Below are 23,945 nucleotides of genomic sequence, written 5' to 3'. Positions count from 1 at the left end.
TCCACTTTTTGACGATCATGAATAATGCTGTTATGAACATTCGTGTAAAAACTTTTGTGTGGGTAAATACCTAGGAATGGAATTGCTGGATCACATGATAACTCTGTGTTTAGCAGTTGTTGAGGAATGCCCAAACTGTTTTCCACAGGGACTTCACCAGTTTACATTCCCCCGGCAATTTCTCCACATCCAGATCATTTGTTTTCCTTAATTTTTTTTTTTAAATTATAGCCATCCTAGTGAGTGTGAAGTGGTATCTTATGGTTTTGATTTGCACATGCCTAATGACTAATGACGTTGAGCATCTTTTCATGTACTTATTGGCCATCTGTATATTTTCTTTTTTTTTTCCTTAATATTTATTTATTTGGTTGTACTGGGTCTTAGTTGTGGTTCGCCGGCTCCTTAGTTGCAGTACATGGGCTCCTTAGTTGCGGCATGCATGTGGGATCTAGTTCCCTGACCAGGGATCAAACCCGAGCCCTCTACATTGGGAGCGTGGAGTCTTACCCACTGCACCACCCGGGAAGTCTCTGTATATCTTCTTTTGAGAAACATCTATTTAAGTCCTTTGCCCATCTTTGAATTGTGTTGTTTTGTTGTTGTTGAGTTTTTTATCTATTCCAGATATTAATCTCTTATTATATATATGATTTGCAAATATTTTATCCCATCCTGTGGGTTGCCTTTTTACTTTATTGATAGTGTTCTTTGATACACAAAGTTTTTTTCTTAAAATAAATTTATTTATTTATTTATTTTTGGCTGTGTTGGGTCTTCATTGCTGTGCGTGGGCTTTCTCTAGTTGCAGTGAGCAGGGGCTACTCTTTGTTGCCATGTGCGGGCTTCTCATTGTGGTGGCTTCCTTGTTGTGGAGCACAGGCTCTAGGCGTGCGGGCTTCAGTAGCTGTGCCTCGCGGGCTTAGTTGCTCTGCGGCATGTGGGATCTTCCCAGACCAGGGCTCGAACCCATGTCCCCTGCATTGGCAGGCAGATTCTTAACCGCTGTGCCACCAGGGAAGTCCAAAAGTTATTTTTTTAATTGAAGTATAGTTGATTTATAATATTGTGTTAGTTTCAGGTGTACAGCAATGTGATTCAGTTATATATATATATTTTTTCATATTATTTTCAATTATAGGTTATTATAAGATATTGAATATCACAAACTTTTAAATTTTGATGAGGTCCAATTTGCCCATTTTTATTTTGTCGACTGTACCTTTGGTGTCATATCCAAAAATCATTGCCAAATACAATGTCATGATGCTTTCCCCCTATGTTTCATAGTTTTAGGTCTTTGATTCATTTTGAGTTAATTTTTATATATAGTGTTAGGGAAGTGTCCAGATGCATTTTTTGCATGTGGACAGCCAATACCTCCTAGCACTATTTTTTGAAAAACTGCCCCACTGAATGGTCTCGATACATTTGTTGAAAATTATTTGACCATACATGCAAGGGATCTCTATTCTATTCCATTGGTCTATATGTCTGTCCTTATGCCAGTACCACACTGTTTTGATTACTGTAGCTTTGTAGTAAGTTTAGAAATTGGACATGTGAGTCTTCCAACCTTTTAACTTTTTATTAAAAAAAAATTATTTTGGTTATTTTGGGTCCCTGAAAGTCCATGTGAATTTTAGAATCAGCTTATTGATTCCTGCAAAAAAGGCAGCTGGAATTTTGATAGGGATTGCACTGAATCAGTAGATCACTTCGGGGAGTATTGCCATCTTAACAATATTAAGTTTTAAATCCATGACCACAGGAGATCTTTCCATTTATTGATGTCTTTTAAAATTCTTTCAACAATGCTTTGTAGTTTTTAGTGCACAAGTCTTGAATTTCTTTTGTTAAATTTATTCTTAAGTATTTTATTATTTTTGATGCTGTTGTAAATGAAATAGTTTTTGTAACTTCACTGTCAGATTGTTCATTCATGGCTAGTGTACAAAAATACAACTGCGCTTGTATCTTGCAAACTTGCTGAACTCATTTATTAGTTTTAATAGTATTTTAGTAGATTCCTTAGGTTTTTCTATATACGATATCATGTTATCTGATAATAGAGATAGTTTTACTTCTTTGTTTCCAGTTTGGATGCCTTTTATTTCATTTTCTTGCCTAACTGCCCTGGCTAGAACCTCCAATAAAATATTGATTAGAAGTAGTGAGAATGGATATCTTTGTCTGGTTCCTGATCTTAGGTGGAAAACTCTCAGTCTTCCACTATTATGCATTATGTTAGCTGTGGGTTTTTCATAGATGCACTTTATCAGGTTAGGGGAGTTCCCTTCTGTTCCTATTTTGTTGAGTGTTTTTACTGTATAGGGTATTGGGTTTTGTCAAATCATTTTTCTGCATCTATTGAGAAAATCATGTGGTTGTTGTCCATTATTCTATTAATATAGTGCATTACTTTGATTTTCATATGCTTAACTGTACATTCATTTTATATTAATATATTGTGTGTGTAAGCACAGTCTAACTGAGAAGAGCTTTGTATGAGACCAGCAGACATTTATTGTCTAACTGCAGTTCTGACCCTAACTTGGACCTGTACATTGGACAAGAACAGATGGCAAACTGGGACATGGCTGTAACCATGACTCCAAATCACAAACACTCTGATATTTTTAAAAATTATGTTTGTTTTAAAGAAAGGAAATATATATTTTAAAAATTCATGTTGAAAATGTACTCTTTATTATTGTTTGTTATTATAATCACATTTTCAACCTGTGACGATATGAGCATCAATTAAAATAGCTCTATGACTTAAGAGAAAACTTGTGCGTGTTATTTCTGATTTAGAACATATTATTGCAGAACTGACCTGTACCAGACTTTGGGTAGGTCAAAGTCACTTAATAAGAAAAACACATACCGACCTGGAATTTTTTTTTCCCATAAAAGGCAACACTAATGGTACTGACAGCATTACTTGCTAACGTTTTATTAAGTATCTCCTTTGGTCCTATCAGTGACTCTGGCCTGACTATGATTAAGTATTCCATTTTACAGCTGAAGAAACTCAGAGAGGCTAAGGAACTTGCCTAAATATTCACAGGTAGTTAAGTAGTGATGCCAGGATTCTGACTTAGACTCATTTGACTCCAAAGTCCATTCTCTTCACCATTTCTTGTACTCTAGGTACCAGAGTTAAATGTATGCACGAACTCAAAACTCATTTCCCCTTTTCAACTAAAATGGGACCAAAACCTGGAAGGCATTAGGATTCACCATGTCCCACTTGTTGACCAAATGCTATTTCAAGTCAAGTACTCAGTAGGTACTTACCATGTGAATTCAACCTATGGGATGTATCTAATCTAGTAGTGGACAAGGCTGTACAGGAACTGCTTTGTATTTAATTATGCAATTAATGGCTTTTTGACTATGTTTGATGATTTAAGCAGAAGATCTTTACTGACAAAGTCAAAGCCACCTTTAACAGGAAAAAAAAAAAAAAAGCTATGCCAAAGTGGCTAATGATAGATTTGAGGACATTATGATTTGGTGCATTAAAATCACCATGCCATTGTCATGTAGAGGGAGCCTGGTAATCTACAAGTCTAAGCCCCACACCATGGACCTCCCCTGAGTCCTGGCTCAGGACACTACATGATCTTGGCTCTCCCCTTACCTCTCCACCAACAGCACTGGCTTCTGAGTCTCCTTGCAGCTCCTGAGACTGAATTCTACAGTCTCAGTTCTCTCATCTCTCTTTCCTAGAAAAGCTCATCTCAAGCTGCAGCCATCACAGCTAAGCAGATGACTTTGCAAATGTGTAATTCCAGTTCTGACCTCTCCCTCAGCTCCAATCCTGATGCTTCTATTCGGAGTGTCTATGTGAACATCCCAGCACCTCAGAGTCAAGCTATGCAAATTGGATCTAACTTTGCCCTTTCTTTTTAGGGCACCACCTTTACTTCCCCAGATCCAAAATCTTGGAGGCATCTGTTATTCCTCCATGTCCTGGGCTGATTTTGCACCCACTCGTCCACCAGTTATTTCCAGAATTAGTCCCTTCCATCCCATTTTCACTGCTTTCTCTCAACTCCCACCTAAATGGATATCTGCATCAGCCTCTTGACTATCCTCTACTCTGAGATACTGAGAGGAATCCTCACAAAAGCCTTCTTAGACCAAAGCCTAGGGGATAAGTAAGGCCATTTGGCTCTGTGAAGTGATGTCCATGATGGCAGTGGGAGGTGGAAGAAGGGTGGAGCCAGCCCAATAAAATGTGGAAAGAAAACACACACAGGTTTCATCATGTCTGGGAGAGACCTCATAATTCCTTCCTGAGGTCAGTTCCTCTCTGATTTGGTATAAAACAGTCATAGGACCTGGAATAACAACTGTCATCCTCTGTCAGAGCAGCAGAGACAAAGGAGGTACTGGTGCCCATACCTGGACATAAACAGTTCAGACTGCCCAGCCTCTGTATCTGTGACCCTGAGCCGGAGTGCTGCCAGCTCTGACTGGGCAAACTAGGGCTGCATGCCTGGGAGCATTGGGCACCTTCATTCTCATGCCTCCCGCCAGAGGCATGTGGTAAGGTGGTGGTGAAAGGGGAGCCCTAGGCTTCACATGCAATGCGGGACAGCGCTCAGGTGCCCGGGCCCTGAAGTGGGACAGAACCAAGTCCAAATCCCACTCAGCCACTCTCTAGTTGCTTAACCATGTAATTAATCTCTCAGATGGAGCAGGCCATCTGCTCAGCTTCCTGTCAACTCCCAGCTGGAAGGAGTACAAAACACCAGTAAAGAAACAAGAAGATGGGGAAAATCAATTTTCTTAAACTCCTTAGAAGTGAAATATCATACGTGGTTGGGACAAATACTCTGGCAAACCTCTGAAGTTGGAAGGGGGTGGGATCACTATGAAGTCCCCAAAATGCCTTTTAAAACAGAGACACCCACTTAGCCTAACCATAGGGCCTTGGTTTGTGGACAGGGACAGGCAAGCTGGGGGCCAGAGGGAATAGCTCAGGACAACAGAGGGTAAATCCATCAGCTATCTTCCCCCTTCTCAAGCTCTTCTTAAGCAACTGGAATTTGTAGGGGTACCAATTTATGGCCCCTAAGTCTCCGTTTTCTTATCTTTGAAATGGGGATCACGAGCCTACCTCACCAGGTTGCTTTGGGAATTACATGATGTGTACACAAAACAGTATAGTGGCTGGGCCATTAATAGAAGACCTACATGTTTCCACATGAACCCTGGGGAGGTTGTCATATGCCCAAGGAAAGTGTTATTATTTACTTGTTTATAAGCACATGAGAGTTGGCAAAGGGAGAGAATAGGTCATTAATACACATAGGACACGTGGCTTTTCATTCTGTTGAAGGCCCAATTACTTACTGATCTGTTATTTCTTTCAGGGTGACTTCCTTTTTGTCTACAGTTACAGACATAAATATAAATAATACAAAGAGATTTTATTTTTTAACAGCTGGTGGATCATATCTAATCACTCTGTAAGCTCTTCATCTGAAGGGACCCAACTGGACCCTTGCCCTCTCTGAAGGAAGAATCCTCTCTGGCCACTCTGAGTGAGACTTACAGTTGTTGACCACCAATCCGGGGCACCAAAGAGAACTCTCAAACATCTTTGTCAATGGGAAAGACCTGGGGTCTTTTCAAGGTGACCTTGAAACTGAATGAGACCAAGGGATTGAGGACAGAAGGCAAGGGAGAAAAGAGTGTTTGCACCATTAGTGAGTGGCACAGCTAGCACTGAACCCAGGATTTTTACCTAGGAATTTTGTTGTTGAAATAATGCAGATTCTGATTCAAGAGGTCTTGGTGGGGTCTGAGATTTCTTCTGGTTCTGGGACCACATTTTCAATTGCAAGAGGGTTGGTGTTGCTAAAGCACTTAGAACAGTTTATGGCATGTAGTTCCTGATTCAATAAATGATAGTTATTATTGTTTCTATTACTCGCACTGGTTGAGTTACGTGTAGCTCTTAGAACTAGGGCAAGTGCCTTTGGGTTTAGAAATCCATTTTCTGGGGACTTGATTGGCTCAGACCGGTGCCCCAGGGTTCAAAGACAGACTCAAATAGGCTGGTGAACTGACCACACCAAGCTTTGAAGATGCCTTCTGAGCCAAAGATTAGAGCTTAAGGAGAAGTGGAACCAACAAACAGGAGAACATTTTTTAAAAGGCTGCCTCCTGTGTGTGGCAGCAACCAAAGGGTGCTGCCGCAGGATGGGGCTCTTGTTCTGTGTGCAGCAGGTGGGCTTCCCGCTCCAAGACCAGGCGTAGGCCTGGCATGGAAGCTTTTGGCCCTCAGAGGATGAGTTAGTTCTCCTCAGGCAAAGGTGTGTGACACAAAAGCCATGAGATACAGAGAGGTCCCTTGAGGAGGCTTCCAGAGGTAAGCTAGAGTCTTGTTACTCAACATGAGGGTCTTGGCCATCAGCAACTGCATCATTTGGGAATGTCCTGGAAACTCAGAATCTCAGTCCCTGCCCCAGACCTAGTAAATCCAAATCTGCATTTCAGCAAAGTCCCAAGGAGAGTCAGATGCACATTACTATTTGAGAAGCACTGCTTTGATGGAGTTTCACTGTAAGCAGGGTGGCCACAGGGAAAGAAGCATCCAGATATAGCAGAAAATAAGCCCATTGACTTCACAGACCCACACCCAGGACCACCATCATAGTCATTACTTATCATCACAACTATTTGCAGCGGTTAACAACAGCAGCTTTTACAGTTTTATAAATGGCTTAGAGTTGGGACATTGAATGCCCCTCCATTGCTCTGATTTATAGGATAAGCCTATTATTTCCACTTTGTGGATATAGAAAACTAAGGTTCAGAGAGACTGAATAATCAAATAATCAAAACTTCATTTTCAACATAGGAGCCGAAATTACAATTATGTTATTCCACCATAGGTCACTTCGTAAATGCATGGTTTCTCATTAATTTGTACTAAATTGAGCAGTAGAAGAAGTTAGTCTTAATAACAATATTTTTAAAGCAATGCAGGCTTTTTGCTTTTAGGTCCAAAGTAATAAAGGTACAAGAATAACCTTTTTAAAAAAACAATACCACCAGAATTTACGTCCAAGTTAAACACTAAGCAGTCACCTTTGGGTATGATATATGTGATACAAAGGTGCTCTGGGTAGCCCTGGTCCTTTCTTGGTGCTGTTTTCAGAGTCTGTAGTACTGTTGTTTGGACCTCCTATAGCTTATGTTTCTATCTGCAACTCCCTCCCGGCAGGGCGCCTGCAGAGAGGAGAGTTTAGTAACTGTCACTGAATGAACAGATGGAGAGATTGATAAACACAAAGGAATGTGACACAGCCTAAGGCCAAAGGAATCTAAGTCCTGGGCTTCCCCCTCCCCCCACTGTGGAGAAATGAGAAGGTTCTGGAAGGGATGTGGCATCCATGTCAGCAAGCAGACTCTTCCTCAGATAGCTAGTGTAATCTCTCCAAGTCCACCAGACATTCAGACAGAAGCAAGGAAGAGAAGAACAGGAAGTCCTTCAAATGGAATCCACTGGCAAGGCTGATCTTTGTGACCCACTTTTGATATATGAGGTAGTCTGTGCTTTGCTGAACATGTCTGTTACTGGACATCTGTATGTCCATCCCATCCCCTATCCACTTCCCTCCCTTTCCCTTCTATCTCTTTTTCCTCCCTCATATCCTTCTATCCTTTTTTTTTTTTTTTAAAGGAAGACTTTGCATTCAAAAAAATTCCAATTTTCTCACAGCTGAGGCAGAGAAGGAGAAAAAGGAATTTACCTGTGTATGATCCACCTGAGCTAACCGGGAAGATGAGAGAGAACTTCGAGGCAGGTGAGGTGCTGTTGGTGGTTGATGCAGCCTGGAATCGTGGGAAGGGATGGGGGTGGATGGGAGAAATGAGCTCTGAGGGCAAGAGCCAGGAATAGCTCTGTCTGGACCCCCGTCCTCCCGAGGTCTGCCTTGACCCAGGGGCCGCGTGCAGCTCCAGATGGCCTCCAGACGAGGGCACCCTCCCCAGCTCCATTTCCCACAGTCCCCTCCATGCCCCCTCCCTCCTGCCAAACCTGATCCCTTGCTATTCACTTCGGAGAACCATCCTGATCTAAGCCTCTGTTCTTGCTATTTCTGGAATGTCTTATTTGCTCCATCTCCACCTTTTTTTTGTTTATTTGTTTTGGACAGTGTGCTAATCACTTTATATTCATTAGGTTCATTGATTTTATCCTGTTATAATTTTCTGAGGCAAGTATCTGCATTGTCCCCATTTTACAGGCAGGATGATACAACTCAGAAAGGTTAAGTTAACAGAAAGGTTAAGTAACCTGCCCCAGGTCACACAGCCTGTCTGTTGTAGATCTGGGATTTAGGTCTGTCTGTTACCAAAGTGCACACTCTTAATCACCAATTCTTGCCTCATGTGTGTCACAGTACAGTGTAACCACATATTCCAACGCCAGTCTTTCTGTCAACTAAATCAATGACTCCTAGAAATGAAGGACACTGCCTTTTTTCATTGTTTTCATCCCTGGCTAGGACAAAGCCATGGCCAGCACTCAGCAAATGTTTTCATAGTGTGTTATATTACCTTATATTTCCTAGAGGTGGGTTAGAGACAGGGTAAGAGTTTAAGAGGTTGGGAACTTACCAAAACCCTGTCTATGAAAAATGTGAATGCTCTCTGGAACTTTTCCAATCCAGTTCCTGAACATGAAACACACTTCCAGATGGTCTAACTTGGGCTTTAACATCTCATTAGCAGAAGAAAAAAAAAAGGTATTGTATATGTTCTAGGTTCAGAACACAATCCATTTCTGGGTTTGCAGCTGAGGTGTTGAGAGATGCTACAAAAAAGGACAAAGACCGAAGAGCACGCAGTTATATCAGACTGGAGTGAATCAGTGAAACAAGATATTAACCCACTTGAAGACCCCTGAGGCCTCCAGCCTTTCCCCTTGGATAACTCTGAAAGGCGTCCAGTGAGTTCCAGCTTGGGCAGGGGTTTGTTTATTCTGCTTGGTTCAAATCAGGGCTATGGATCCCTCATGGTTTTCATGTCCCTAAAGGTTTTCCACATTTGGGCAAGATCTGTGTTTTATGGAAGCCCGATGAGGCCCCGCTCCCAGCCCCTTGGGCTGAGCCGACTGCGTCACCCCTTGGCACAGATGCAGAGGTTTTCACAGTGGGGCTGTGTCATAGTAAAAATGCCTCCATTCTTAACCAACCGTAATTTTTATTACATTTCATTTTTCTTCCCGTGATGCTAAATTTTCATGACCAATCTTTTTCCGGTAAGCACTGCCCTGTGCCAACGAAAATTGTGTGGGTTCACACTGGCTTCTGGCCCTTTACTTTGAGTGCACCATTCCTGATCCGGGAATACTCATGCAAGTTTGTAACTACTACTCTCCCTCCTTCCGAGGGTGTCCTACCTCCAGGCTCTTGACCTATACCATGTTTTTGTTGGTCTCTCCTTCCTAAAATTCAACTTGCTTAAGAGCCTCTGATGGCTTTCTAATGCTTTAGGTCCAAATTTTCACCTTGTTCTCTCCAAATTGTGACCACATCTACCAAATTAGCCTTACGCCTCACTGCATCGACCCACAGATCATTGCTGAGAATCACTTCCTCATTGTTTCCCAGGCGCTGTGCTCATTCCCACCCTGTACTTTATCTTGTGCCTGGAATGAGACCCCCAGCAGAAGCCGGTTCAAAGAAGACTTTCCTGCTTCCAGCCCAGCCTCCTAAACCCATGAACTGAAATCCTCCCTAGCATACCATCCAGGGCACACAAATGTAGCTGTCTGCAGGGTCAGACGGGTGAGTAAATGAGACTTGAGCTGGGAGGGAGACAACACAGTGGCGGGGCCAGGTATATGGGAGAGCAAGCTGGTGTGTCTTGCTTGGTGGTGTGCATGCACCAGGGCCAGTGCAAGGGGCCAAGGGAGAATGGTGGCCCAGAGGTGTCAGAAAAGCCAGAACTCCACATTTTAATGCAAAATTTCCTAATGTAAAAAAAATACTGCAGCTGTCAAAGAAAAAGCCACATAGCCTGAATTTGGCCCACAAGGCAGTTTTTGCTCTCCTGGTCAAAGCAAGACACTGCTATGACTCAACACTCAGTGAGTTTGGCTTGGGGTGGGGGAGTGTTAACAGTCCCCCTGGGCCTGCAGGGGGGAGTGTCTTCAATCCCCCTTTCTAGTCCACACCATAGCCTGTCTTCTAAACTTCTTGGAATACAGTTCCCAGAAAGTAGAGAAAGCTGGGTTACTAGGTTATTCCTCCTTTGCCCACCTCCTCAGAACAGCCACACAGCACTACAGCTCATACAAGCTGCATCTCTCTTTCAGAATATCATTTATTTTCAGATTCAATAGCCTCGACGGTTTTAAATGTAAACATTTTTATTTGGGGGTAAAGAGGCCTAGAGAGGCAGTGTAAGTGGGGGCATCTCTGGTTGATTTTTGTCAGAATCATCCTTTTGAAAGAGAAATTCTATTGTGTCTCTTCTGTTTAAAACTCTCTGACGGTTTTCCATGGCTCCTAGGGATACAGACAGGAGCCCTTAACAAGACCCTGCACTATCTGGTAGTTTGTTTTGCCTCTCTGTGGCTTCGTTTCTTCACATGTAAAAATGTAAGTCTTAAATTAGATAATACTAAAAAAACAAAACAAAACAAAAAAAACACTTCTGAGAGTGCCTGGCCCACAGTGAGTACCCAGTACCTGTTAGCCTTTGTCACTCAGAGTTCTCCTGACTTTTCTGAGGAACCCTGCAGATCTCCACCCTCCACTCAAACCTCAAACTTGCCATACTCCCGGCTGCCATGGGGCCTTTGCACAAATGATTACTTCTGCCTCGAACACTCTTCCAGCTCCCCTTCTCTTAGTTAATATCTGTTGGACCTTTAGCCCTCAGTGGAAACATCATTGCCTTCTCTGCCTGGGTTTAATCCCCCTTTTAGAGGGTCTCACACGGTCATGGCCCTTTCCCTGGTAGCATGTACCATGGCCACAACTTGTCATTTATTTTTGTAATTACATGATTCCCTACTGGTCTTTAAGCTCCATGTGGGTAGGGAAAATGTCTGTTCTATTCTTAATACCTGGCAGTGCAGGTGTTTAATAATACTTGCAAGGTAAATGAATTTCAACCACTAGCAGCCTGTTCTTGGTGTGCTGGGGTATGATGACCACAGAGAAGAGGGCCTTCCCCAAAGATAGAGAGAAAATAGGGGCTCCTCTCTCAGCGTGAGGGCTGTGGAATGCCCTCATCTCTTTGCTCAGGAAAGAGACCCCAGACCCTTCAAAGTAGGGCTAATGCAGAGACTGGAGCCTCTCCTCTTTACTCCTTTTCTCTTTTCTCAACAACAGTGTGGGTCCACTTTGCAGAGATAAAGCCCTAAGGAGCACTTGCCAACAGGCCCAGGGGTATGAGGGCATATAGAGCAGTGACAGAACCAGACGACAGAGAAATCATTCCGTGGCTGTCTGCCTCACTGTGGGATAGGGCAGGACTTTCCTGCTCAGAGGCCAATGAAGATCAAATATGCCTTGTGTGGCTCTCAGATGGTCTGTCTTCTGCCATATACCTTTAGTCACATACTGAGCAGGGCTGGGACCAGCCCAAATGATTTTTATAAATGATGTTTGAAAAATAGCCATTGCTGGTAAGTTAACTTTAGATATGCGTGATGCTCACAGGCTTAAATCAGATGGGTTCAAACGTGCTCTTCTGGTTTTATTTAGTACAGGTAACTGTGTGTTAGCCTAGAGTTGTACACAGGTATTCATTTACTCATCCATTCACTCAACAAATATTTTCTGAGACTTCCTCTCCCGTTTGGTTGATTCTGTGCTATGACTGCTGACTCAGCTGTAGAAGGGAAAAGCCTTCTACCCACCCCCATAGGTACCCATATCAAAGAATGCCTGAAATAGCCTTGAAGTCCTTGGAGGTCTCTAGGTCAAGGAGGCAGCAGGTACACAGAGAAGTGATCAATTTTGTAGTCAGACAGACCCGTGTTCAAATTGGGGGTTCCATGTTGTACTTATACATGTATGTACACACACACACACATGCTCAGGACAGGCTGAGATTTGAGTGGGAGATAAAATTGGAGGGTTTCCTAATGGTTAAGAACTTGGATTGGGAATCAGACAGACTTGGGACCAAATGCTGGGTTTGCCCCACTAAACCCAGTTAAAGGTTTTGGTTCTAGAGTTGGCAGTCTATAAGCTCAGATCTTATGAGCTGCCAGAGTCTCTGAAACTTTTTATGCTCTCAGTTCCCCTCCATGTTCTCAGATCATCCACAATATCTGCTTGAAATGGATTTTAGATGTCTGCTTATTAATGTAAAAATGTGTTTCTCTGTATAAACTGGGGACCCACGACTGTTACCAAGGGTGTTTCTGGTGACTGTAAAATTCACAGGTAGAGCCTCAGAGGGGTTGAAGCATCCATTTGTTCAGGCTATCATAGAATCATTTATGGGATTAATGTTATAGAAATTGTTCTCTAAAAAGTTTGTTGTTATAATGAAATACAGAGCTAAAAGACTTAAAATACCAAATATGTACATATTTCCAGTTGGCAAAACATTTTAGATCTTCCAGAAGATGGTAAAATCTTCTGTTAGAATTTAGTCCATTGAAAACTAAACACTCTTAAAATGCCCTCTTACTACTTTAACTGTACTAGTTAAGTTTCTTGGTTTTAAGACTCAATTCTGACAGAAGTTTAAATAATGACTCAGACTATCCTGAGATCTTCTCTTTTTTTCCTCTTAAATATTTGCTACTGACCCACATGTTATTATAAACAAATTATACGCATTTTCCATTATGTTCTATAAATGTTCCCATGGACAAGAATTTTCATAGCTCATTTAAATGAGGTTTTTGTTCGTTAAACAATTTAAAACACTCAAGAGGATTAGGTACACGTACTGAAAAAAATCTCATTTAATTTTATTGTAAAGAGTAATCCATCCATCTTCATAAAAATGTACAAATTCTAACTTGAACACTAAATTTTATACCAATCTTAGTAGACATGGTGCCCAATCCCAGGAATAAATGCTTAGCATCTTTTCTACTCTGGAGGGAAGAGAGATGATATCAGCAGAGAATGAAGCTGAAACAACAGAAGCATCATAATATAGGTGAGGGCTTGTTTTCCTTGGTTAAATAGATATTCACATTTTTCCATGCTCTAAAATGGTTTTAGAAACCTGAGACTTCACTCAAGATGGTACCGGGACTTCCCTCTGAGCCCCTACATCCTGTTCTTATCTCAACTACAGCATTTATTTATGGTCCTAAAATTGCACGTATACCTGTCCATCTCCTCCACTATCAGGTGACTTTGTCTTATTCACTGTTTTATCCTCAGGGCCTAACACAGTGCTTGGCACATAGAAGATGCTCAACAAATATTTGTTAAATGAATTAATGAGTGACCTGATGCATGAGTCCTAAGGCAAACCATACAGAGGGGCAGCCTCCAGCCTCTAGATACCTCCTTTCAAGTGTCCCGTAAGATGCTACTTCTCTGAGCCCATAGCCAGGGAGACCTGGCTAAGAGCAGAGACTTACGGCTACCAGGGGATAAGGTGGCGGTGGGGGGCGGGGGGACGGGGGAAGGATAAATTGGGAGATTGGGATTGACATAGACGCACTACTATATATAAAATAGATAACTAATAAGAACCTGTTGTATAGCACAGGGAACTCTACTCAATACTCTCTAAGGGCCTATATGGGAAAAGAATTTTAAAAAAAAAGAATGTGTATATGTACTGATTCACTTTGCTGTACACCTCAAACTAGCACATTGTAAATAAACTATATGCCAATAAAAATTAAAAAAAAAAAAAGAACAGTGGAGGGCTGGCATTTCACAGTGTTGGCAAAGGGTGGCAGCAATCATCACTACCACCATCATCGCCCTCAGCATCACATCATCACTGTAACATTTACTGAACACAAACTAGATGCCAGATACTACGCTAAGTTCTTCATATACATTATCTCATTTAATCCTCAGAACAACTCTGTGAGGTTGTTGCTCTTATTCCTGCTTTATGGTGGCAGACACTGAAGCCTAGAAATGAAAAGTCACCTATTCAAGATGACACAGTGTTGAAGTCAAGACTCGAACAAAAGACAGAATGATGCTCCCGTTCAATTTCTTTTAACCATGAAGCAACTCAGAGGCTGAGAGTCCTACAGGACAAAGAGAGCCCCAGATAATACTTGTCTTATTGATTCTGAGCCCCTCTCTCTGCTTGCTTCAACAAAGCCTCTGTCCCCCTTCTCATTTGAATGTGAGCCCCAAATGGTCTTCATTATGGCTGCAGAAAACAATACCATTGGAAACAAGTGGTTTGAATCCATCAGTCTTCACACAGGCTCCAAATGCCTCTTTTTAAACGTCACTCATGTAGTAGGTGCACATGGAAATTAACATTCAAATTGTAAGGATGGATAGGAGGTGACAAGTAAGAGACCTCTCTTGGAGGTAACCATTTTTGCATGATTCTGTCTATTCATTGGCAGTTACCTCCTAACTGTGAAAAAGATTTTCATCCCATTTAAAAATATATATTCTCTTCACTTTCAAGAAGAATACTTTTTTTTTTTTTTTTTTTTTTTGCGGTACACGGGCCTCTCACTGTTGTGGCCTCTCCTGTTGCGGAGGACAGGCTCCGGACGTGCAGACTCAGCGGCCATGGCTCACGGGCCCAGCCGCTCCACGGCATGTGGGATCTTCCCGGACCGGGGCACGAACCTGTGTCCCCTGCATCGGCAGGTGGACTCTCAACCACTGCGCCACCAGGGAAGCCCAAGAAGAATACATTTAATCACCTCGATGAAAGATGAGGAATTTGGCCCATTCTCCGCATTACTGCAAGTTATATTTTTTTAGTTTTATTTTTCTATTGGTAACTGTATGTTTCAGCTTTAAATACTATTCTTAATCTTCTCTTTTTACATTTCAATTTAAATGTATTTCTTAACTCCCCCAAGGTTATCCATCTGCTCTTTATCCTTCTCTAAACCTTCCTCTTTTGGGATCAATGTGGTGATTTCTTTTCTTTTCTTTTTTTTAACATCTTTGTTGGAGTATAATTGCTTTAAAATGGTGTGTTCGTTTCTGCTTTATAAAAAAGTGAATCAGTTATACATATACACATGTTCCCATATCTCTTCCCTCTTGCGTCTCCCTCCCTCCCACCCTCCCTATCCCACCCCTCTAGGTGGTCACAAAGCACCGAGCTGATCTCCCTGTGCTATGCAGCTGCTTCCCACTAGCTATCTATTTTACGTTTGGTAGTGTATATATGTCCATGTCACTCTCTCACTTTGTCCCAGCTTACCCTTCCCCCTCCCCATATCCTCAAGTCCATTCTCTAGTAGGTCTGCATCTTTATTCCTGTCTTGCCCCTAGGTTCTTCATGACCATTTTTTTTTTTTTTAGATTCCATATATATGTGTTAGCATACGGTATTTGTTTTCCTCTTTCTGACTTACTTCATTCTGTATGACAGTCTCTAGGTCCATCCACCTCACTACAAATAACTCAGTTTCGTTCCTTTTTATGGCTGAGTAATATTCCATTGTATATATGTGCCGCATCTTCTTTATCCATTCGTCTGTTGATGGACACTTAGGTTGCTTCCATGTCCTGGCTATTGTAAATAGAGCTGCAGTGAACATTGTGGTACATGACTCTTTTTGAACTATGGTTTTCTCAGGGTATGTGCCCAGTAGTGGGATTGCTGGGTCGTATGGTAGTTCTATTTTTAGTTATTTAAGGAACCTCCGTACTGTTCTCCACAGTGGCTGCATCCAGTTCACGTTCCCACCAACAGTAATGCGGCGATTTCTTATTCCAGTTTGTTCTGGGAAAACATTTGCTTACTGATGTTGAAAAGTCACCTTTTAGGACTTTTTGATTTAAAATAGTTATGAATTCAGTTTTATACGTGGTATGCAAGCTTTGGGAGGAAGGCTTGGAATCCGGTTGCTGTTGTTTCTTTGGGTATAGAGTTTCAAGTAACTATCTTGCAAATGAATTTCAGGAATATGGCCCACTCTGAGTTTCTGTAACTAGGACTTGACTTTTTTTTTTTTTTTTTTTTGCAGTACGCGGGCCTCTCACTGTTGTGGCCTCTCCCGTTGCGGAGCACAGGCTCTGGACGCGCAGGCTCAGCGGCCATGGCTCACGGGCCCAGCAGCTCCGCAGCATGTGGGATCTTCCCGGACCGGGGCACGAACCCGTGTCCCCTGCATCGGCAGGCAGACTCTTAACCACTGTGCCACCAGGGGAGCCCTGGGCTTGACATTTTTATGATCAGCTCAAACAGAGGAACTCCAAGTGACTGGCTGGGGTTGCTGTCCTCACCAACCATCTTTCTGAATTCAATGTTAGGATTTAACCAACCCTTAATTTCTTGATTTCTTAAAGCGATGGGAAGGATGGATGGGCATATGATCCAATAATTCTATTAATTTTTGCCATTAGTAACACTATGGAAGGATTTGAAATTATTTTTTTAAAGATAAATTCATGGTCACCTTAAACCTAACTCCGTTTATCCCCACTACACCCATTCAGTCTCCACATTCTATTAATTCGACTTCTTACTTACACCTTTCTGCTGCTTCCCAAGGATTTAGACTCTTTGGTACAGTGAACAGTCTGTGCACTGCACAGAAGTCCTTACCCGAGTGGAGGGGAGGTCCGAGATCCAGCCCGCATGCTGTGCACTAAATGATATGTGTGGGTATGAGGCTGCATCACCCTGCAGAGAGTGAGGAGGGAGCCTTTTCGTAATTTTTACCAATTACTAAATGTGCCAGCAGCACCCTACCTTGCCTTAGCAACAGCCTCCTAAATGCCTCCAGTTCTCACTGCTCTTTCCTTCCATCCACCTTCCACACCAAACATACTCACCTGAAGTATCAGAGACCCTAATTCAGTAGGTTTGGGGGTGAAGCCCAGAAAGCTATGGACACTCAGGCTGGGCAATTCCGATGCAGGTGGGCTAAGGGTGACACTCTGAGCAGCCCCACCCGACACTGCAGCCAGATGGATCTTTCTAAAAACACAGTCTGCTCACATCACACACTTCCTTAGAACCCTTCAGTGTCTCTCATTACTTACAAGGTAAAAGCCAAGTTCTTTATCATAAAATACAACCCCATGAAGACGTATTTTCTACCCCCAGCCCAGCTCATGCCTTCCTACTTACTCCCTGCATGCCCCAAGATTTGGCCAGAACAGCCTGGTAGACCAGCAGTCCCTGAACACACCGTGCCTTTTCATGTCTCATGCCTTTATACCTGGGTGCCCCGTTCCCTCTGCCAGTTACCATCAGCTCCTCTATCTGTCCCTGGCCCTCCCGGAGGAGTTTCCCTTATCAGTCAACACCCCAGGTTTCTATTCCAACCTAGCAGACCTCTCTCTTCACAAAGCCCAGCTGGGGTCCACTGCAGAAAGAACAGGAGATTGTGTTTTTAATGGGGTAGTAAGCTAGGAGTGAATGGGCTGATACAGTTAGGGGGGCTCTGCACCCCCAGAGGCAACAGTGTCTGAGGAGGAGGGGAGAGGAGTTCAGACAGGGAGCAAGAAAGATCCCAGAGATAACTCTGCAACCATTCCAGCACCTTGCACTGACGGTAGCTTTTGAGACACTGAATATAGCTTTTGTTCCTGCTTGGAAACTTCCTGAATGTATTTGCATTTTCATTTTGTATGAGTCTGATATGTTAGTGCAAACTACAGGTAAATTAGTGTTTTCTTTCTTTGGTTCTAAAATGATCTCATTCAGTTAAGTGTTGCAAGGAGCAATGATTACACGTTCCTTGATTCTGTGAACACATGTGCCACTGGAATCCAAGAAGGTTTACGGACTGTCTGTTCTGTGCCCGGTCCTGTGCCAGGCAAGGTGTTTGTGGGAGAGGAGGATGGGGCCGAACAACTAAAACAAAGCGGAAATGGACAGTGCCATTGGAGAGCTGCAAACATGTCTCCCGCACGGCTGTGAGCACAGGCCTTGGAGAAGCTTGACCTGGGTTGACTGCACACACTTACTATCTGGGTGACCTTGGGCAAGTCACTTAACCTCTATGAGCTTCAGTTTCCTGGTGCTAATATTTCTTCCTAACAGGATTGTCAAAAAGACTGTCTTAATTTCCTAGTGCTGTCGTAACAAAATACCACCACTGGGATGGTTTAAAACAATGCAACTTTATTCTCAGTTCTAGAGGCTAGAAGTCCAAAAGCAAAGTGTTGGCAGGGCCATGCTCCCCCTTGGACTCTGGTCAGAATCTTTCCAGCCTCTTCCTAGCTGCCGGTGGTGGCCGGCAGTCCTTAGCATTCCTTGGTTTGCAGGTGCATCACTCCAATTTCTGACTCTATAATCACATGGGTGTTCATCCCAGAATGGTCTGTCTTCATCTCTTCTTTGGATAAAGGAGACCAGTCACTGGGTTTAGGGCCAATTCTAACTGAAAGTGACCTCATCTTAACTCGATTACATCTGTAAAGATCTTATTTTCAAATAAAGTCCCATCTGTAGGAACTGGGGTTTGAACTTCAACATATTTCTTTCAAGGGACACAAGTCAACCCACAATAAGGACTAAATGAAATAATGCAGATGAAGGGCTTGGTGCATTGCCTGAATCAACAGGCTGTCTGGTTTCAAGTGCTGACTCTATCACGGACTATCTGTGTACACCTAGGCAAGTTTCTTCATGTCTCTGGGTCTCCGTTTCCTCATTTAGTAGACAGTACCTCCCTCATTGGACCATTGAATAGTCAATGAAATCGCACGTATAAAGCATTCAGAGTAATACCTGGCACCAAGCAAGAACTAAAAAATGTTCACAACTATTACTATAATTCTAATTTTAATCCTCCCGTCTACCCAACTTTCTCTTTACAGATGGAAGAGTTTAAAATTTCAGAGAGGGGCTTCCCAGGTGGCGCAGTGGTTAAGAATCGCCTGCCAATGGAGGGGACATGGGTTCAAGACCTGGTCTGGGAATATCCCACATGCCGCTGGAGCAACTAAGCCAGTGCGCCACAACTACTGAGCCTGTGCTCTAGAGCCCGTGAGCCACAACTACTGAGCCCATGAACCACAACTGCTGAAACCTGCGTGCCGAGAGTCTGTGCTCCATAACAGGAGAAGCCACCACAATGAGAAGCCCGCAACGAAGAGTAGCCCCCGCTTGCCTCAACTAGAGAAAGCCCGCGCACAGCAACAAAGACCCAACTCAGCCAATAAATTAATTAATTAAAAATAAATAAAATAAAAATTCAGAGATATCAGTAATGGGGATGTCATCTTGAAAGAATTAAAAAATAAATGTAATTCCTCTGCTTCACCCTCCTTCTCCCCCAAAAGACACACAATTGTTTTGACTCAAGAAGCATCATGTCTCCAGTAATATCTGAGGTAGGTAACTTCGCTCTTCACTGGAGCTTTGGAGAAGCTCCCCCTGGTTATAAGCATGGGTGTGGAGTCACACTCCTCAGTCACACCTGAGCATATTTAGGTACATCTCGACATGGAGTCACACTCCTGGATGACACCTGGCCACCTGTGTCCCAAGGCAGAGGGCTTCTGTCTTGTGCCTACCAAACTTCCCAGCCCAGTGAGCTACAGACCCCACCATCAACTGACTAGCCTTGCACTTTACGAATCTCTTGAGGGTAGTAAGGGCTACCTCAGTAGACCTGAAACCTAATATTACATCTTCTCTGGAGTGAGAAATATTATTTTACAAGTTGAAGGCTTCCAGATGTGATCTTTCACATTCTTCCCAGAGGTGACACAGCCCTAGGCCATAGTGGGCAGTGAATGAACACTTTTTAGTTGATTAACTGGCACAAAAACATACCCCAAGTTACATTAAAGCATACTTTAACATCAATGAAATAATTTCAAGGTCACAAAACTAGTAAGTCAGAGGGTTTCTTTAAATACACTTAAATCTTGGAATTAGAACTATGGATATGCCTTCCCTTTCCTGGTAGGCATGTAAAGGGTAATTGTTTTGATTATGAGGAAGTCAACCAGGACAGCCTTAATAAACTAAATTATTTATGAGGTACAAGCACATAGTTCAAATGTGTGTGTGTGTATTCCTATTAGGACGTCTTATTTTTATACTCAAAGGCATTTACTTTAGAAGAAGACACAAATAGAACATACTTATTGCAGTAGAAGAAAATAAGTTGAAAATTTATTAGACCTTTCTATCAGAAACAGAGTATCCCCCATTTTCAAATAAGAATATTACATTTGTAGGGCAGTTTTTGTTTTCATATTGATATTCTATTTATAGTCTATATATGATGGATAACTTTATTTATTAATAGCTATTCTATACATACACATACTCAAACTGGTTAAAAATGAGCATTGTCTACTACATAATTTAAATATGGGTAACTATGCTTTGTCCTGGTAATACATAAATATTTAATCCTTTAATTTACAGACTTACTTAGGAACAATTTGAGAAGGAAAAATTGAGTTTAATGTACTAAATTTATTATATTGGCTGATACAATATGCACATTTGAAAACATTTAGCCTCCTTATATTGAAAAGTCCTCCCCTTGTCACTACGTTTTTTACTTTTTCTATTTCAGTGCTTTACATTACTATCAATTATCTTATCTCTCGCTTTTTACTTTATTGTGATTTTGTAATTTTTAGTAGGGAGTACAATGGAAAAAAAGAAACAACAGCAGGTGGATTTAGAAAATGTATTCTTGATTATTGAACTTAATAATTCTTTTGGCTGCCACTGCTATACAGAGTTGGTCCTGGGATTCTAACAAGGTTAATGGGAAGGAAGAGAAGGGGAACCAGATGGGAAGTAGAAAGATCTTGATTGTACTCAACTAGTGGAAGTCCCTGACAGTCCTTACACAGTCCCTGGTGTAAGCTCTCCATTTTCCATTTTGACACAGTACATCCTTGTAATCAAGGGCATACCCTTGCTTTTCGATGCTTCATATCAGAAAATGTTTCTCATTATTTGGCAAACTTTCCACTTAGTAGATGGACCATCCTCATTGGTCCTGCAGGCAGAAAACCAGGAATGTACTGACTGTTGGCTGTTTTTCTAGAGCCACCTGTACCACTGGAGGTGTGCAAGCTGATGGAGATTTCAGAGAGTTAGCAGAATCCTGTAGACTGTGGTAAAGCTGCAAGGCTGCAGAACTCTGACTAATCAACACTTAAGTTACCGATTCCTGACTTGTGAATGCCCTGTGAATAATGAAGAACGGGTTGCACATTTTCTCCTCCTATTCTCACCTATTGTAGGCGGCTCCAACCCTCATCTTGTAATCATAACCACTTCCAGGAGACAAGTTGACTTGGGGCACCTGCAGGTCACGTGAAAAGCTGTCTTCATATTTCTTTTTCTTTTTCAGTTCTTTCTAACATCTTAATGGACCTGGCACCAAAGACCTACAGAACATGTTCCTCCTCCTTTTTAAATTCTTCAGTTCTTTTGTGTGTGTGTGTGTATGTGGTAAAACACATATAACAAAAACTTCAGCATCCTTACCATTTTTAATATAGTTGAGTGGTAATGAGTGCATTCATAATGTTATGCCACCATCACCAGCATCCATCTCCAGAACTCTTTTCACCTTGCAAAACGGAAACTCTGTACCCATTAACCGTAACTCCCCACCCATACCCACCCCACACCAGCCCCTGGCAACCACAATTCTACTCTGTCTCTATGATTTTGATTACTCTAAATGCTCCATATAAAAGGAATCATACAGCATTTGTCTTTTGCCCTCCTCCTTTTTTTTCTACCTTTTCCAACTCCATTTAATCCACTTCAGACGTGATCTCTCTCATGGAAGAAGTCATTCTTTTTGACCCTCTTTCTTATCCTTTCCCCCTGGGAAAAAAATTATAAACCCTACCCTGCCCTCCTTTCCCCTTCTTCATTCCATTTATAAGTCTCTCATTAAAAGAAAAGAAATAAAACTTACTGGGATAATAATTTTCTGAATCTTTCATGTTAGATATGAGTTTCAAAAGATAATTAACCATAACAACAGAACTACAGATGCCAACATCTAAAATCTCTGAAATGGCCCAAAGTTCTTTACAAAAGCTCCATAAAAGTTTCAATTTAACTCTACTCATCTTAATTAAAATTATTTCCCCTCAACAAGAAATGTCTTTTAACTCACTTGTATTGCTTTTCCTGGAGGCTGATTCTCAGTGCTCTAATAATTGTGTTTTTCTCTTTGTTCCATGGGAAGTGTGTAGATTTCAGCTGTGTTATGGGTTAAAGTGGTTTTTGAGGACTAGACTCTGGGAACCAAATCACAACGTTTAATACTGCTTCTCCAGGAGGGCATTCTAAGTTCCACACAGCTCCTGAGAAATGAACTTCTGGAACACAAGTCATTTATAAACTGGGGACTGAGTGTGTTACACACTTCCCACAGATTTTCATTGGTGACAGACAGCTGAAAGTTCTTGGCCTACTCAATGCCACAGGACACACAGTGAACAATAAAACAAGCAGAAAAGCACTGCACAGCAGCCAAGCATATCCTCTAGACCCCCTGCTGGAGTATACGACCAACAGAGCTCAAGACTCAACTAGTCAGTATGCTGAACCTACAGGTTCCATAAACACTCCATGACTTTGAACAGCCATGTGTGGGTTTTTTTTTTGACACATTATCTCTCACCGCATGTTAAAGAAATGTATGTTTCACTGTGGCACATATAGACTTTGAAAACCCCAGGGGACTGGGCACTGAAGTTGAAAAAGGTTTCCAAGAGAGCAAGTCAGAGCTATAGAAATTAGCTTGGAGCTGAAGCCAACTGGCTAATTGTATTATTCAGCAGAAGCTACTAACAGAGGGATATCAGAAGCCATTAAAGAGCTGCAAAACAGAAAGTAAAAGAAACTCCCAACTCTTGCATAAAACCCCCATTTAAAGATAACATATTAGCTGATGATCCAACGAGTCTCAGAGATGGAAATGCTGATAGGAGTTCTGATCTGAATACAGACAGGCAAAGAGCAATTGAGATCAAGTTATTATCAGGGCAACAGACACCTTAACCAGTGGCCTCCTTTTTTCTCCCCAAAGGTCTGTGTAAGACTGGAGGCAGCCTGCCTTGGTTGGGGACCCTGGAGATCTGCCCTTTTGCAATTAATGGGGAAGAAACAAAGTGGCTTTTATTGACTTCTGTTTGTTTGCGGCCAAGCCATTTGTCACATGGAACATTAACTCTGTCTCCAAACTCTTTGAACACTTAGAGCCATTTCCACATTATTTGGCATTTAACTCTCTGCAGTCTATTCTTTGAACACTTGCTGCATGCAAATGTGGCCTCCTCATTAGGGTCACAAACAACCTAAAGGGGAGTAAATTCACTTGTACTTTATTAGGATCTCCCATAACACCTACACACTGCTGGGCACAGAGTGGGTATCTGATCAACACAGCTTGATTAACTCACAGGATAAGGTCCTCACACAGAGTCACAAGCACTGAAGCAATGCCAACTCTACATGCTAATCTCAGCCCAAATTCCCAGGAAGAGCATTGATGGAGAATGTAAGCTGCGCAGTTACCAGGAGCCGCATTAGAGTAGGGAAATCTTGAATCCTATGTACAGGGGAAACTGCCTACTACCTAGAGACTGCAAGTTCCTTGAGGGCAGGGGCTATGCTTTGTTCCCTACCCAGCACCTAGTAGGGGCTCAAAAAACATATGCTGAATGAATGAAACACATATGAAACCAAGTGTCTCCTCTTTAGTCTCTTGGATTAGTTGTCCCACATTTTGTGTTTTTCTTCATTCATTCTTTATAACCAATCCACAAAAGTGAAGGTGACTCTAGAAAACAAATCAACATGGCACC

General features: G+C 42.2%; 1 protein-coding gene across 2 annotated transcripts in view; it reads right to left on the bottom strand.

The window, feature by feature from the left end:
* PLCE1 (phospholipase C epsilon 1) overlaps positions 1-23,945 on the bottom strand; it is a 312,758-nt gene that overhangs the window by 136,677 nt on the left and 152,136 nt on the right. The window lies entirely within an intron of this gene.

Source organism: Phocoena sinus, chromosome 16 (assembly GCF_008692025.1).
Source record: "Phocoena sinus isolate mPhoSin1 chromosome 16, mPhoSin1.pri, whole genome shotgun sequence".
In the NCBI taxonomy this organism is placed as follows: Eukaryota; Metazoa; Chordata; class Mammalia; order Artiodactyla; family Phocoenidae; genus Phocoena; species Phocoena sinus.
This window is presented reverse-complemented; position numbering and strand designations above follow the sequence as displayed.